The 13,854-nt window shown below is 34.8% G+C and overlaps 1 long non-coding RNA gene across 1 annotated transcript in view; it reads right to left on the bottom strand.

Annotated features, from left to right (window-relative positions):
* LOC132683864 (uncharacterized) overlaps positions 1–2,068 on the bottom strand; it is a 40,590-nt gene extending 38,522 nt beyond the window's left edge. Inside the window, exon 1 of the long non-coding RNA XR_009612425.3 lies at positions 1,919–2,068. This is a non-coding gene — a long non-coding RNA (uncharacterized LOC132683864). The remainder of the gene's footprint in view (positions 1–1,918) is intronic.
* Between the last annotated feature and the right edge of the window lie 11,786 nt (positions 2,069–13,854).

Here is a 13,854-nt window from a genome sequence, read left to right as displayed (position 1 = left end):
AGATCACCACCTGAGCCAAGATCAAGAGTCAGATGCTCAACTAACTGAGCCACCCAGGCACCCCTTACTGGATTTTTCTAATTAATTTTATAAGTTGAGCTTATAACCCTTTGTTAGCATGTTGCAAAAATGTGATTATAAAATTGTTTAATGTCCAAAAGTACATCTTTTATGATTAAATCTGGATTTTTTCCCATTCCTTCACAAACTTTTCTGGTTTTCATTTTACATTTAAATATTTAAACGTCTGAATTTACTTTGCCCTATAGTATGAGGAAAGATCTACAATGTTTTTATTTTCCCCTCAAAAATTTAGTCAATTTCTCCCTATCTCTTTTTCAAAATCTCTCTCTCCTCTCATCTTAATGTGTGATGCCATCTTCATCAATATTAAATTTAGTATATGTAGTGATCTGTTTGCCCATTTAGCCTTTTCTATTAATCTATCTGCCCACCCTTCATGGTAGTACCTTTCTATTATAATATATGCCCCATTATAATTAATTTCAACATCTACTAAGTAATTCTCTGTTGTTTTCTTAAATCATTATAAGTTATTTCTTCCATATAACTTTATAATGGTTTAGTCTGTTAAAAAAAAAAAAAGGCCACTGAGCTATTTATACCTATTATATTAAACACATATAGCATTTGTATCTTTGCAGTGTAACTATTTATAAAGTCTTATTTTTATATTCCCTGGTAAATCTGGTGGTTTTCTTTATGTATCTTATTGAAGTCATTAGTAGATATGTAACACTTTTCATGCTACTATACGCAAAATCTATTTTCAATCTATTTTCATGTAGCTGTGTTACATATTTCACGACTGATAAGTAGAAAAGCCATTGATTTTATATAAATGTCACTTAAACTTATTCACAACATATAAATATATATATATATATATATATATATATATATATATATGTATATATGGTATGTATGTATATATGTTGTATGTATGTATTTATTTATTTAGAGAGAGTGAGCAGGGGAGGGGCAGAGGGAAGGAGAGAGAGAATCCTAAGCAAGCTCCACACCATCAGCGCAGAGCCCCACATGGGGCTCAATCCCACAAACCATGAGATTATAACCTGAGCTGAAATCAAGAGTCAAATGCTTGACTGACCAAGCCACCTACATCCCCATATTCACAATACATTTTTTAAAACTTAATCTTGAAGGGTTATATTTATACCATTACATGAATGATGATGTGTTTTCAGTTTTACTTCGTACTGTGTTGACCAGGAATTTAAAAACAATAATAATGGTGAACATTCTTTCCTGCTTACTTGATTTATTTTTTCTTGTCTTTCCTTTTTTTTTTTTAACCTGGAGAAAGTTGCCTATTACATGCAGTAAGAAAATTCATCTATACTTGCATATTTGCACCAAGTGTTTTGTTAGCTCTCTGTTTGAGATACATATTCTTTAAAGCATATTTCTATTTCTAATATTTTAGAAGTATTTTTGTTCTTGTATTTTTAATTATTTACTTCTAATTCATTAATTAAATCAAGTATTAAATTTTACCAGATAGATTTTTGGCATCTATTGATATGTTTTGGAAAATAGTAAATAAAGAGGAAGGATTATTTATCGCCTCTCCTACAGGAACTATACCACTGGATAATCAAATAAAAGACCAGGAGATATTTCTCTGTATAGAAATATTCTAGCTAATAAATTAGAAATGAATAATAAAGTAGAATTTCACAATTTTTCAAATTCTAACAAACTAATGGAACAAGACACTGACCTCCAATTACAGGATGTGCAGAAGACCAAGGAATGTATTAAATTGTAGCACAGGGTAACAATCAGGCAGATACATACTCTGGAAAACTCTATAGGAAAATTTATTTTAAACAAATAAACCATAAGAACAAAAAGATATGGAAGGAGATCATACATTTAAAAGATATTGAGGGGCACCTGGGTGGCTCAGTCGGTTGAACCTCCGACTTTGGCTCAGGTCATGATCTCACGGTCTGTGAGTTCGAGCCCCGAGTGGGGCTCTGTGCTGACAGGTCGGAGCCTGGAGCCTGTTTCAGATTCTTTGTCTCCCTCTCTGTCTCTCTGACCCTCCTCCGTTCATGATCTGTCTCTGTCTCAAAAATAAATAAATGTTAAAAAATAAATAAATAAAAATAAATAAAAGATATTGAGACAACTCATCAAATTGTACACTTACAGTAGGTGCGATTTATTGCACAGAGAATACACATCAATAAAATAGTTTCAAAAAAGAGAGACTTAACATATATATATATATTGAAACATCTCAAAGTGTGAATCTTATTTGTGTCCTAGGTTTTTATTTATTTATTTTTATTTTATTTTTTTGTATTTATTTTATTTTTTAATTTACTTTTGAGAGAGAGAGAGAGCAAGCACAAGTGGGGGAGGGGCAGAGAGAGAGGGAGACACAGAATCTGAAGCAGGCCCCAGCCTCCAAGCTGTCAGCAGAGAGCCTGACATGGGGCTCGAACTACAGACTGTGAGATCATGCCTTGAGCTGAAGTCAGATGCTTAACCGACTGAGCCACCCAGGCGCCCCTGTCCTGGATTTTTAAATTACAGCAACAATAACAACAACAGATAAATGTCATTTAGAAATTTTAACACTGGACATTTTGATTATATTAAGAAATTATTAATTTTAGGTGAGATTTTAGTATTGTGGTTATGTTAAATGATTCCTTATAATTAAAGGGACATAATAAATACTTATGGATAAGATAATATGGTCTCTGGAATTCACTTCAGAATAACAGGACAGAGGAAAATGGAAGAAAGTGTAGAAAGAACAGGACTGACTTTAGCTTGATATTATTGGGGTTGAGTGATGAAACTTTTTTTTTCCTATCCTATCTATTTTTGTATATGATTGTGAATCTCCATGTTAAATGCTAGATGTTAAGAGAGAGTATAATCACAACTTTCATAGACTATAAAATGAATATATGTCAAAGACTGTAATTTATTATTTAATGAGGAAACCAAAAAGATGTTATAATTAGTTCAAAGGGGATTTCAAAGAACCAAACCTTTATAAGTGGTAATGGTGAAATGAATTTACAAAATTGGCTTATTCCATGAAGATCGTTGTGGTACTGCTGGGAAATCCATTGTATTTCCATGGGATAAAATGCACTTAGATGTCTATATTCAAGAATCCTCTGCTTTGTATCAGTTACCTGCAATTTACAGAGTTGTTCCAAAGCTTAAAGGCAATGAATGCTGCAGAAATGCCATAAAATCAAATAACCAGGCAACACTTAGTTTTCAATGAAGATACTCGGTAATCTTTCCAGCCCATTTTGGACTTGTCACATTATGGTAGACAGAATAATGGCCCCTAAATGTCCATGTCCTAATCCCCAGAGCCAATGAATATGCTACTTGTACATGGTCAAAGAGATCATACAGATGTGTTTACATTGAGGATCCTGAGGCTGGAAGATTATCCTGGATTATCCAGACAGGCCCAATGTAATCACAAAGATCTTTATAAGAAAAGACAGGGTTAGGAGGATTGGAATCAGAGAAGAGGTGATGATAGAAGCAGAGGTTGAGCTGGTATAACTGCTGGCTTTGAAAATGGAGGAAGGAGGCCATGAGCCAAGGAGCCCAGGCAGCCTCCGGGGAAAAAAAAAAAAAGAAAAAGACAAGGAAACAGATTATTCCCCAGGGCCTCAGTGGAAATGCAGGCTTGTTTACATTTTCATCTTAGCCTACTGGGATCCATTTCTGACTTCTGACCTCATAACTATATAATGTGATAATAAATATGTTGTCACTAAATTCATGATACATTTTTTACAGCAGCAGCAAGACATTAATATAGTCTCTAGTCACCCTCTGTTTTAAGATCATAATTATCTCAAAGAAGGATTATCCTTCATCACAAAAAAATGGTGATCCCATTATGTTTGGCCTGATTATTTACACAGGCACAACAAGAGTGTTAATAAATCTCTTTGAGCTTATTTTGCCAACCTAGAACTGTACAATATCAAGCAACCACCAAGGCTTTAAACTTAACTTCTATCTGAAAGTTTTCATACGGAATCTCTGATCTGACCTTTATGAACATCTCATTTGTTCTTCTAAGACTGGAAAATCAAACCCAAGAAAATACTTCAGATTTCATCTCCAGTACCTTGTAAATTTAAATGGATTCCTCTGTTCTAAGGGTCCCCAAATTTTTCAGAGCCCATGCTGCAAGGAAGTGACCATCTTACTACCTGTAGGACTGGAATTCTGAGAGTCAATATTCCTGAGGATGCATTCTAGCCATTGGCTCCATATGTAAAATCAACTTTAGTTCTTTAAAGGTGACTTGTCATATTTGATTAAAAGTGTATTATTTTCAAAAGTGACATTTCAAGCAAGGCATTGGTTGTATAATTGTTTTGTCCAATTATAATCGTGGAAAATGGAGGACAGATTTTTACTGAACCTATACACATAACTATATTATCACCAAAAGTAAAGACTAAGAGCTTTGGAATTCCAGAAAGTCTGAGAGAATCAGCTATTACTTACAATTTTTCATTTTAGTTTACAAAAGCAGCATTTACTAAATTACTGTGGGGCATAAATAGCTTTTAAAAAGATAGGACTCCCTCATCTATCCAGAAAACAGAAAAATACAATATTACAAAAATTTACTGTCATAAAAATTTCATCATCAATTCATTCAGACCTATTTAATTAATTCTTGATCTCCTTGATCTTACATTACCAGTGTCATTAAGCCATCTACTTTCAATGAAAAGCAGTCATGAAAATCTAGACCCATCTACAGGTATAGTCTGAGAGCAAACTTTTTCTGTAAAATCTCAGATAGTAAATATTTTAAGGTCTGCAAGCCAGATGTTCTCTATTACAACTATTCAATTCCATCATCGTAGCAAAAAAATTAGCCAGAGACAATACACATAAATAAGTGTACGTGACCATGTTTCGATAGAATTTTATTTACAGAAACAGACAATGGGTATATTTGTCCAGCAGGCCATAATTTGCTGACCCTTACTCTGAGCAATGTAAGATCGGCCCAGATACATCAACAGTTTGAAGTACAGTCCTTTTTCTTGAGGCTCTGAAACTCTCCTTTGTTGAAGACACAAACTTTTTCCTGTAGCTTACAGCTGAGCCTCCATACAAGCAAGCGTCAGAGTAAAACAAATACTATCTGTAGATGACAGAGAACTAATTACTGGGGTTAATTTATTACAATTTTCAAATGAGAAAATTGGATGAGGTTTCTGATAGGAATAATGCAATTAACAGCAGTATGACTATTTCTATGACATCAAAACCAAAGATGACAAAGTCTTCCAAAAAATAAGTCTCTAAGAGTAATGATTAAGTCTGTTTTCAAAGATGTCATTAAATGCTATATCTGATATAAACAAATAGAATAGTTTTAAGGGAAAAAAAAGATATAGCAACAATATTTCTGAGAAATAATATTTCATATATGAAGAATATAGCAAGAATATCAAGAAGAGAGATTCAGCAAGTCGGTAGTAGGGTCTAAACATGTGTAAAATTTCTTGGCTAAGTGTGATGTTCATCTCCACTTGAGAACCACTGGCCTAGAAGATGCTAGCTTTTGTTCAGTGTGGGATTTGATTTCACCCTACCTGAAAGCTACTGAGATATCCTGTTACCTTCTTATGGATTCTGACAGAAGATATGAGACTCTTCGGTCAGAGACAAAGGACTTTATTCCTCATATCACAACAAGCATATGAACATAAAATTGCATTAGTTTCCCTTGTCCCCAGGTCCCACTGGGGTGACAGAGAAAGCCCAGATGGATGCTGTGCAGGCAGAGGGTTTATGTTACGATCTGAAGAACACTGAGTTTGGGGAAATCCATTGCTTCTATAGAAAGCAGTAAGCAAGCCTTAATTTTTGTCTCAGAAAGAAATATTACTTCTTTCCTAAAGTTAATCATGAGAACACGGCCCTGAGAAGTGGCAGGGTGAAAGAGCAGTCAGGGCCTTGAAATTTTTGCATTCCCAGCAAGACACACAAGGGCATAAGAAACCCTGGGACAACTGTCTTTTTCAACAGACTCAAATGAAAAAAGTAAAGCTGTGGCAAAGTAAAAACTGAAAAGTGACAGATAATGCTATAGTTGGTGCTTCACATTATCACATAAAACAGTCTAGGACTCTGATATTATACAAAATCTGACAGACTATTTCATAAGAAATTTGATCAGAGTTTCATGAGAGGTTAAAATATATTATGGAAAGCAAAACACTGACAGACAAGGGACTTCAAATGAAGCATATGATTTCTGAAATATTTGCAAACTTAACCTAGGGAAGACTGAATGTCTCTTCTAATTTGACAGCTTTTGCTCCACAACTCTTATAACAGGGTAGCAAAAAGATCTAAATAGCTCTAGCATCTTTTTTTTATAAGCAAAAGAACAAATCTTTGTGATTTTTCAGGAACCCTCTGGGAAATCCCAAAGATAGTTTGGGAGTACAAGATATGCTGAAAATTTTATTTTATTTTTTCTACATTTAGGACCTGATTTTGGAAGGTGAAATGTTTAGGAGGAAATCTGGGGCACTCTCTTGGTTACCTGTTTAAGTACAGAAACAATAAAACATTTAAAAATAAACATGGAAAGTAGGATGCTTCTAGAAACCTTAGCTCTTTTGTAAGTGAGGAACCTTTGTTCATTCTTTTTTCATTTTGCATAATAAAGAAATATGTCCTTGAAAGTAAGTCAAATAAGTCAATGAAAAGCACAGAAAATTATTTTGGTAAAATACAGATTCTCTGCTAATCTATATAGACTACACAGAAGGTAAAGAATAACATTTCGGGGTGCCTGGGTCCCCCAGCTCATGAAGTGTCTAGCTCTTGGTTTCGGCTCAGGTCATGATCTCACGGTGCATGAGACCCAACCCCGCATCAGGATCTTACCTGACAGAACCTGCTTGGGATTCTCTCTCTCCCTCTCTCTTTTCCCCTCCCTCGCTCATACTCACTCTCTCTCTCAAAATAAATAAACTTAAAAAAGTTTAAGAATAACCTTTCATATTGTAGGTGAAGACAATCAGTAAACCAAGGAAGCAAACTCACTGAGTAGGCTCTGCTAACACTACAACATATTTCGTAGCTTAAAAAAACTTTTTTTTAATGGTTATATTTACTTTTGAGACAGAGAGAGACAGAGCATCAGTGGGGAAGGGGCAGAGAGAGAGGGAGACACAGAATCTGAAGCAGGTTCCAGGCTCCGAGCTGTCAGCACAGAGTCAGACGCAGGGCTCGATCTCCTCGACCGGGAGATCGTGACCTGAGCCGAAGTCAGAAGCTCAACCAACTGTGCCACCCAGGCGCCCCTATTTCATAGCTTTTTTTAAAAAATAATAATATTTATTTATTTTTGAGAGAGAGAGAGAGAGACAGAGACAGAGACAGAGTGCAAGCTGGGGAGGGCCAGAGACAGAGGGAGACACAGAATCCAAATCAGGCTCCAGGTTCTGAGCTGTCAGCACGGAACCTGATGCGGGGCTGGAGCCCACGGACTGTGAGATCATGACCTGAGCCAAAATTGGATGCTTAACCAACTGAGCAACCCAGGTGCCCCTCATAGCTTTTTTAAGATGCAATATTACAAACCAAATCCAAAAAAAATTCACTTTTCAAATTTCAACCTTTATGTTTGTTCATATTATGGAGCAAACTCATGTTTTAACTTGGACATATCTCAGAAAGTTTGTGAGGTAATAACTTGTTTCATAGTAGATACTATTTACGTTCATATACAATGCGTTCATCTTTGTGACCTTAACATGGATCAATAAGCATTTTTTTTTAAATTTCTGTTTCAATTCCTCACATGGTTAAGATTGTTATTTATAATTCACATAAGCTGAAACTCCTTGGGATCTTCAATGAATCTCAAGAGTATAAGGGTGAAATGGGTTCAGGAACTGAAAAACAAACAAACAAACAAACAAACCCTGAAAACTGCTACTTTAAAACAAAAACACTCTTTTCCTCTAAAGTACAAACAGTTGCATTTCTCTGTTATCGTTCCCAGTGTAGTTTCAATCACTCATATTAATTAACCTCTTCAATAAATAATCACAGAGAAAACTGGGATGGGAGGTGGCTCATTAATAACTGTCTGTCATATGCAAACATTTTAGTGGATGAGTAAAGCACATGGACACACATCACACAACTTTCTAATGTCACACAAGTATTTTAGATACTTTCTCAAAGTGGCAAAAGTAAACACATGCCTTAACGCACCAGTGACTTCTCAATAGCACATACAAATGAGAATAAAGTATATGAACTTAAATATGGTTAGTAACCAGCACCTGTATTACTTAGAAATTTTCGAGGTCTCCAATGATTAACCATCAATTTAATATCAATTCAAGATAAGTTAACTACAGATATTGGAAATTTTCTTCAAGCAGACATACTATAAAACATAATTACTGTCAAAATAAACTTTTGTCACAAACATTACTCCTGGTGAATACAAATTTACTTGTTTCATAATCTTAAACTTTATATGATAGTAATGCTGTTTTATTTGATCAGTAAACCTGTATAAGCATAGAAAACACAAACCTAAAAGACAAACATGCTTATATTTTACTTAACATTGATAACTCAGAGAAGACATAGCTCTTTTTATTAAGCAAAAATTATTGATCTAGTCTCACTTACAAAAGATTAACCTTTATTACATAAACCTGAATTCTTAAAATATTTCTAAGCTAGTTTCTGTAAGACTTTCTTTTCAGTTTCTATAAGAATTTTTAAAGTCAAGTACATTTAAAGTATTAGAAGTTTAAAATTTATTATTTTTCTAAAATTTTAGTAGTGCTCAATTTTTGTGCTGATAATTTAATCAGAGCAAAACTCCTTTGAGAGACTTCACAATCTAATTTATTAAATATCCTCTAGGAAGATATTCTACACCAAAGCAAGAAGTAAAAACCTTTCTGAATCAAAGAAATATAGACATACAGGCTCATAAAGTGCTTAGTTTCAGATTTAAAACTTTAGCTACAAGTCAGCTGTAAAGAGAGAAACAAAACCTTAATAGTCCAGATATTAAAATTATACTTCTCCTCAGTGCACAAAATTCTGCAGTAATTTAAGCTGAAAAATAAACAAATCAACAAATACAAAGAACAACAAGCCAGATTCTCTCTCTCTCACTCAACTACAGAGATCAAAAACAGACTGTTAAACCAAATTTCCAGTAACTGCTACCACCAGTGGTTCATAACTCATGTCAGCCATGTACAATCCAGAAACAAAAACAAAACACAAAATCACTGGAAAGGAAAAAAATTTTTCCAGAAAAAGAGAATGAATTATAGTTCTATTGCCACTTGGGATTCAACCACTGGGAGTTGAGCAAGAGGTTTTGGGCTTAGGCAATGATATTACCAGACTACGGCAGGTGAATTCCCTGGGCATCTTGGCGGGACCTCCAAAACTGTTAAAGGGTGATTTTAAAAAGAGGACATATTCATGACTCCCATACAAATATAAAATGAACACATCAAAGATTTTATTTAATCCATCAATTAATGAGGCAATCCATAGGATACTATAAATGGATCAAAAGATTAATCAAAGAACCACACATATGAAGACAATAATACTGAAATACAGTTATAAATAGATACAAAACTGACTTATTCTGTGGGAGGGATCGATGTCATGCACCAGGGAGAGCAATCTTCTTTTCACTATGCAAAATTCTTTTGTATGTCTATGGACAAGAATCATTTGCATTGCTATTAGTTATCTGCAACCGAAAGAGTTATAAAGTAGCTCAAAGACAACAAAAGGCATAGAGAATCCATGGAACCATAGAATGGAATAACCCAGAAGGATGTGCTTAAACAATCTTTTTGGCCCATTTTAAATCTTATGATTTCTTCCTATAACTGTCAGAAAGTTTTAAAACTATCATTCATTTCTAATGATTTATTGTATTTTAGAGGCCAAAGTGATCTAGAAACTACAAAAAATTATTTACAAAGGATTGATCTGAATGATAAGAAACTATAGGATTTCTGAGAAACAGAAATCAAAACTCAAGTGAGTGATAAAGTCTCCTTTTTGTAAGTGAAATCCATTGTCTGTTCCTCTTAAACTGCATTGTTTCGATTCAGTTGTAGGAATATCCAATTAAAGTTCTATTAACTAAAGAAATCTAAAACCTAGTAGATCATATAACTTATCTAAAACAAAAAATGTAATTTTAATGAAACTTATTTGCTTACAATATTGTGATAGAAATGCTAGTTGCTTGAACAAACACTCACATTTTATTGTTGACAATATAAAGTTTTATTTCTTGAGCATAGAAAGTTCTTATGCATTCGGCAGCTTTCATGGCTGTCTCTTCTTCAGGCGAGGACTCATGGATCTGAGTTCCTTCCATTATGTGGTTTTGCCATTTTGGAGTCTTTCACTTCCAGACAGAGCAAACAAATGAAGGATCTCACAGCTAAGTCTGGAGTTGACTTTCAATACTTACATGCACATCATCTTTGTCTAAACTAGGCGCATGGCCCTAACTCAACTGCAAAGAATGCTGAGCGATGTGTTCATGGTGTGTGTATAGAAAACGGAACAGATTTCTGAGTAGCTAGCCATTTCCATAATCATGATGACTGATTTAATTAATTTTCAGTCAAAAATAATTTCTTGTGAACCATGAAAACCGCTTTCCCTTTTTTGAGTTCTTTTAATTTGTTATCTCTCTTAATTTATAGTCAATGGAAAATTGCCCAACTCCTTGACTCCTTGTCACTCTGAAGACCCAACCTGGAAGACTGTTAACAGAGCAAAAGCTATATCACATTCCGAAGAGGACAATCACATGGAAATAAATGAGCAATGGAGCCAACAGGGGTATCAACATGTTTTTCAATGCTTCATGCATCATCAGCTGTTTATTTCAATATTTTGTATGTCATCAGCACTTTGTCTGACAGCTCCATTTGTTCACTTTTCATACTCCTTTTGAGTAAACAGCACATGTAATAGTTCCATTTTAGAACAGCACATTAATCTTCCCTTGTTAAGGAATGACTTGTCCTCACACTTATCATCACACCTCTCTTGTGATATGACATCATCTCCTCATTCGCTGAGATAAATGCCAAACAACAAAAAGTCACACAGACATTTGAATTTCTACATTTGTCTATTTGATTTGCAGCACAACTCAGAAATATGGGGAAGGGGGGAAGCTAGTCATCGGTGAAGCTATTTTTTTTATTGGCACATTTGTATTCTCCGCACAGTCTGTACTCAGTATTGAGAGACTCTAACAGATCTAAGCCAATTGGGTGGATTTCCCAGTAGGTTAAATCAAGCCATGCCAGAAAAGCAAAGCATACACCCATGTAGAGCACAGCAGAGTGGCAGCAAGTGTTCTTTGCCCTTCAGCATCCACAGGGGGCCTGTCTTCTGGAGCACTGAGTAATAACAGCCACAAGCCAATTGCTGTCTTTAAAGCAATTCTGGAAGTGTTCCTTATAGAAAATGAGCCATGCAAGTTGTGATTTATTTATAAATAACTCAAATATAAATACAAGTTAAGTCCTGTCTAGAAGGTAATGCAGACAGACTGCAAAATAGCAGTGTTTGTGTGCTGAGAAATGGCATTCAGTAGCCATGTTTCACCGCAAGTTAAGTACTATCATTAAATTCTTAATCAAATTCTCTTTGAACCTTTAATTTACTATAAAGCTCTGAAAAAATTCACCTCAACGCTAGCTCTCACTCTTTCTGTTTATGATTTGAGCCTGAAATTTGACCACTGGAAAATACAGGGGAAGGTCACTGAGTTTGGGGTTATAACACCTCACTATGAAAGACATTGAAACTGAAAAACACAGTTAGCTAAATGAGACGAACAGCTTTCCATATGAGATGGTAATATAATGATAACTTATAATTTGAAATAAAAATTATATAGTGTATTTACTGATTACCTTTCATCTATAATAAATTATGGGGTATAAGGACTTAAAAGAGTAGAAAATTAGAAAAAAACTAAATATCCACAAATAAAGGAATGAATAAATTGTGGTGTGTTCAAACAATAAAATACAGCTATACCTACCAGTGTGAAGGAATAAAATACAGCTATACCTATCAGTGTGAAGGATTCTCATGAACATAAATATTAAGAGAAAAAGGCAAGTTAACAAAGAACACATTGGTATGAGATTAGTTATATAAGCTCTTAAAACACACAAGAAAATATTATTACATATTGCCTAGGGGCATATGTAGTTGATGTGTTGGAAGTGCACTGTAAGGTAAACAGCTTACCTTACAGTGGCTTCTTGAAGAGGCAAAAAAGAAGTAGGACATGATCAGAGAGAAAAACACAGAGGACTTCAAATATACAGATAATATTTCACTTGCTAAGCTGTGTGGTGGCTACATGCATTCGCTTTATCTTCCTTTATACTTTTTTCTGTGTATGTAAATGTTTGCAAAATAAAATTTAATAAAAAAGTGCAGTGATCCTTGACTTTACAAACTTAGGACTCTAGTGTGATAAGAAATACATATTTGGTCTTTGTCCCCAGTTGCTGATACATATTTTCTAAAACCTTTGGAATGTCCTGAGTGATAGGGATAACAGGAATATTTTTTGTAATTCATAAAAAAAAAATCTCCTTTCAAGCACATCTGAGTTTATCCTAAGAAGGTGACTCTGTGTATGTCCCTACACAGCTTCAGGATGGGGGTTGGTTGCCAGAAATATCAAGCATGTGATTAGAGACCTGAAACTTTCAGTCCCACCCATGGACCTAGAGATTGAGTTCATCACCTATGGCCAATGATTTAGCCAATCACACCTACATAATGGAACCTTTAAAAAACCTGTAAACCTTTAAATACGTGTAAACAATGGGGTTCAAAAAGCTTCCAGGTTGATGAACACATTAAAGTGCTAGGAGGGTGGTATACAAGGAGAGGACATGGAAGTTGTATATCTTTTCTCCTATACCTTGCCCTATATATCCCATTTGGTTGTTGCTGAGTTCTAGCTTATATAATAAACTAATGAGGGTATTTTTTTTTCCTGTGTTCTGTGAGCCCTTCTAGCAAATTATCAAACCTGAAGAGGGAGTTGTGAGAATCCCCTGAATTTATAACTGGTTGGTCAGCAGTACAGAAGGAAACCTGAGACTTACCATGGGCATCTGAAATGGGATAATCTTGTGGGCCTGAGCCCTTGACTTATAAGATATGTGCCAACTCCGAGTAGTTAGTGACAGAACTGGATTGAATTGTAGGATATTCAAGTCATATAGAGAAAATTAGAGAATTGGTTATTGGATGGAAGGAAAACACCACATATTTGGTTTCAGAGGTTTAGTGAGTAGAAACATGATCAGATCTAGCCATGGAGAAAAGGCATTTGCACATAAAAAAGTAGATGGCAATACAAAATTACAAATGTATATACTCCAAATGAATCCTACCAATAATATTTCTGGAGTCTTTGGAAAATATTTCATGGAGAATATAAATGATCATATTATCAAAGAGAAAGATGAAGTAGGTAGAGGACTAAGAAGAATGAGATCCATGTCTATAAAATCATAATGTTTATCCTCCCACTTAAATGTCACCTCCATGAGGGTAGGATCATCTGTTGTATTCAGTACTGAATCCCCAGGCCCTGGCATATCACAGGTAATCTCTATCTATAATGACTTTGATAGATGGAACACTGGCATTCTCTAACACCCAGGATACTAGACATAGCACACAGACATACTGACAGGTTGG

Source organism: Panthera onca, chromosome C2 (assembly GCF_046562875.1).
Source record: "Panthera onca isolate mPanOnc1 chromosome C2, mPanOnc1 haplotype 2, whole genome shotgun sequence".
NCBI classification, from domain to species: Eukaryota; Metazoa; Chordata; class Mammalia; order Carnivora; family Felidae; genus Panthera; species Panthera onca.
The sequence above is the reverse complement of the archived record's forward strand: the minus strand, read 5'-3'. Positions and strand labels throughout refer to the sequence as shown.